General features: G+C 45.6%; 1 long non-coding RNA gene across 2 annotated transcripts in view; it reads left to right on the forward strand.

The window, feature by feature from the left end:
- The window catches only part of LOC130366790 (uncharacterized), a 17,578-nt gene extending 14,038 nt beyond the window's left edge, over positions 1-3,540 (forward strand). The window contains exons 2-6 of one of the 2 annotated variants that reach the window (XR_008891926.1): positions 1,675-1,759; positions 2,658-2,698; positions 2,793-2,859; positions 2,960-3,124; positions 3,227-3,540. This is a non-coding gene — a long non-coding RNA (uncharacterized LOC130366790). The remainder of the gene's footprint in view (positions 1-1,674; positions 1,760-2,657; positions 2,699-2,792; positions 2,860-2,959; positions 3,125-3,226) is intronic. The other variant, XR_008891927.1, reaches the window with a different exon arrangement.
- Positions 3,541-3,886: the final 346 nt, after the last annotated feature.

Raw genomic sequence — 3,886 nt, forward strand, 5'->3', positions numbered from 1 at the left:
ATGTTTTTTAAATTATGAAAAGTGCCCTCTTTTTTACTTGAGCCCCTGCCCTTCAAAATGTCTGTGCATGTCCCTGGTCTGCAGGGCAAAGCACAGGGGGCATTATATGTGAAGAGCACATGACAGGGGGGCCCCCTGTCCTGTGCCCTTCACATATAATGCCCCCAGTGCTGTGCCCCTCACATAATGCCCCCTGTCCTGTGCCCTTCACATATAATGCCCCCTGTGCTGTGTGCCCCACACATATAATTTATATGTGTGGCACAGCACAGGGGGCATTATGTGAGGGGCACAGCATAGGGGACATTATATGTGAGGGGCACAGCACAGGGGGAATTATATGTGAGGGGCACAGGACAGGGGGGCATTATATCATATAATGCCCCCTGTGCTGTGCCCCTCACCTAATGCCCCCTGTGCTGTGCCACACATATAAATTATATGTGTGGGGCACACAGCACAGGGGGCATTATATGTGTGGGGCACAGCACAGGGGGGCATTATATGATATAATGCCCCCCTGTGCTGTGCCCCTCACATATAATGCCCCCTGTGCTGTGCCCCTCACATATAATGCCCCCTGTACTGTGCCCCTCACATATAATGCCCCCTGTGCTGTGCCACACATATAAATTATATGTGTGGGGCACAGCACAGGGGGCATTATATGTGTGGGGCACAGCACAGGGGGGCATTATATGATATAATGCCCCCTGTTATGTACCCCACACTTATAATGCCCCCTGTGCTGTGCCCCTCACATATATTGCCCCCTGTGCTGTTCCCCTCACATATATTGCCCCCTGTGCTGTTCCCCTCACATATATTGCCCCCTGTGCTGTGCCCCTCACATATAATGCCCCCTGAGTGGACAGGACATGGGGCTTTATATGTGAAGGGCACAGCACAGGGGGCATTATATGTGAGGGGCGCATGATAAGGGCATTATATGTGCGGGACGCATGATGTGGGCTTTATATATGAGGGGCGCATGATGGATGCATTATATGTGAGGGGCAAAGAATGGCGGCATTATATGTGAAGGGCACAGCACAGGGGGCATTAAATGTGTGGGGCACATGACAGGAGCATTCTATGTGAGGAGCACAGCACAGAGGGCATTATTATGTGGGGGAACAGGACGGGTCATATTATATGTAGGGGCACAAGATCGGGCATTATTACTATATGTGAAGGCACAGAGTGTTTTGCCTTTCAGAAGTATAGTGTATATTGTGAGGAATTTCTGGGGTGGTACGTTTTTTAGGGGCCACAATACATTACGGTATTTTACTCAGAGGGTAGTTACAGCACAGCAAGTTATATTCAGAGAATGCACTGTGTGGTAGTATTAGATTTAGAGGGCACAGTGTGTGTTAGTATTATATTCAGTGGGTACAGTGTGTGATAGTATTATATTTAGAGGGCGCAGCGTGTGATAGTATTATATTCAGAGGGTGCAGTGTTTGGTAGTATTAAATTTAGAGGGCACAGTGTGTGGTAGTATTATATTCAGAGGGTACAGTGTATGGTGGTATTATATTCAGAGGGTACAGTGTGTTGTATATTCAGGGGGTACAGTATGTCAGAATTATATTAGGAGGGTGTGTGCCAGTATTATATTCAAAGAATACAGTGTTTGGCAGTATTATAATAATTATTGTTTTCATATAGAGGATCAGAATGCGTTGGCATAGTGAGGAGACGTCTGGGCATCAAGTTCTGCAGAGAGAAGATTTAGCTGGAACAAATCCTGGCGGTATGTACCATCTGAATTAGATAAGGAAAGACTATAGAGAAGACGTCACCTGTAATCACTGATATCATTGTGTATTCTCCTCACTATAGAGAAGACGTCACCTGTAATCACTGATCTCTATAGTGAGGAGAATACACAATGATATCAGTGATTACAGGTGACATCTTCTCTATAGTGAGGAGAATACACAATGATAAGACGTCACCTGTAGTCACTGATATCACTGCGTATTCTCCTCACTATAGAGCCTTAGCACTTTCCCATTCTGTGGCAATTGGTATATATGATTATTATTCTGACATATGAGCACAGCCTAAGAGTCTTAAACAAGGTTAGGACTGTATGATACTTTTAATAATATTGTAAGTTCCGTAATCTTCTGTCCGCCAACACAAAATACTCTAATAGCGCCCCTCCCGAGAATCGACTCTGGATCTGCCCCTGCTCCCAGCATGCCCTGACAGCCGAAGGCTGAGAGTTGTAGTTTTGCAACAGGTGGGCAGCCACAGGGGATCGGTGTTGCAGTATGTCAATCTAGGGCCATGGTGTCTGATCTTGAACTGGCAGCAGGAGCCACGACCACTTTAAATCAATGGCTGCCGGGACGTATGACTAGTGACATCCTTCGCTCCAGACCGCAACGTCAGGGACGTCACTCGTCAGACAACCCGGCGGCCAGCGCTGCTCATTGAGCCTACCGGAGTAGCATTGATCTATGTAAGAAACCTATGGGCCCAGGCTGTAGGGGCCACCAAATGATATTACATATACAGAATGTCTGGTTAGGAGAAACAAATATAACGCACCCACAGGGAGTGGCGCCATTTTGATAAAAATTTGTCAAAAACCTTAGATAACAGTCATACAGAATATATTAGAAAGCTTTTTTGATTTTCAGCCAATCAGAGAGCAGCACTACTGAAATAGAACTCCCAGGAGGTAACAGCGTGTCACACATGTGATGTCATAACCATTGTCCACCAAAGAGCAGCACTGAGCAGAAATAACACTGCTCCTGTTCATTCTCCATCAGTGAGGGGCCGGTGCTGGACACTGTGTAGGGACGCGGGAATGCAAAGTCATACACATGACTGTGACTGGTAAGTGTTACATTGTTGTGTCCAAAAGGTCTTTAGTGCAGTTCCATGTGTATTTCTATGATAAACATGTAAATAATTTATCTTTTTTTTCTTATCTTAGATGCAGTATTTCCAGGACATGGAGTAGCATTTCCGGACCTACAGCAAGACGTTGGATGAAGGCATAGCCCCAGAAATAACACTGGTCCTGTTCATCAGTGAGGGGCCGGTGCTGGACACTGTGTAGGGACACGGGAATGCAAAGTCATGCACATGACTGTGACTGGTAAGTGTTACATTGTTGTGTCCAAAAGGTCTTTAGTGCAGTTCCATGTGTATTTCTATGATAAACATGTAAATAATCTATCTTTTTTGTCCCATATCTTAGATGCACTATTTCCAGGACATGGAGTAGCATTTCGGGACCTACAGCAAGACGTTGGATGAAGGCACAGGCCTAGGAATCATGCACATACACAGAAACATTTGCCCAAATTATAGAGGTAACCTCCTTTAGTATGCCCAGAGGAAGGGCCATACAGTAGCCATGGATTCCCTACAGGTTTCCTCCCCTCTGGAGGTTTTTCCTGTCCTGAGTATTAGTTACTGTACGCTCTTTGTGAGTGATGGGAGGTTACAAAAAATCCCCTACACAAACATTTTAATAAATAATAAATAAAGTTCCCCTTTTTTTAAACTGTTCTTTGACTTGTTCGACTCATTTATTTATTTCTGTGTGTGAAAATAGAGTTAGCAAAACATGGATGACCAAAGCTGCTCTCCTGCACGATCTGCATAATGCGGTGCGGAGAGAGGTAACTGGTGCTGGGTGGTGCAGTTTATGAGGCAAACGTAGAACACCCAGCAAGTTCCATGCACAAGCCTTTTTCTGATGAATGGGACTCATGCAGGGAACTTGCTAGGGGTCATACGGTTGCAAAGGATCAACTTTTGGGTACATGAACTGTCCCTTAAAGGGGTACTCCGCCTCTAGATATCTTATCCCCTATGATCAAGGGGATCCTGCTGCTGGGACCCCAGCAATCTC

This window comes from Hyla sarda, chromosome 4, assembly GCF_029499605.1.
Source record: "Hyla sarda isolate aHylSar1 chromosome 4, aHylSar1.hap1, whole genome shotgun sequence".
Lineage (NCBI taxonomy): Eukaryota > Metazoa > Chordata > Amphibia > Anura > Hylidae > Hyla > Hyla sarda.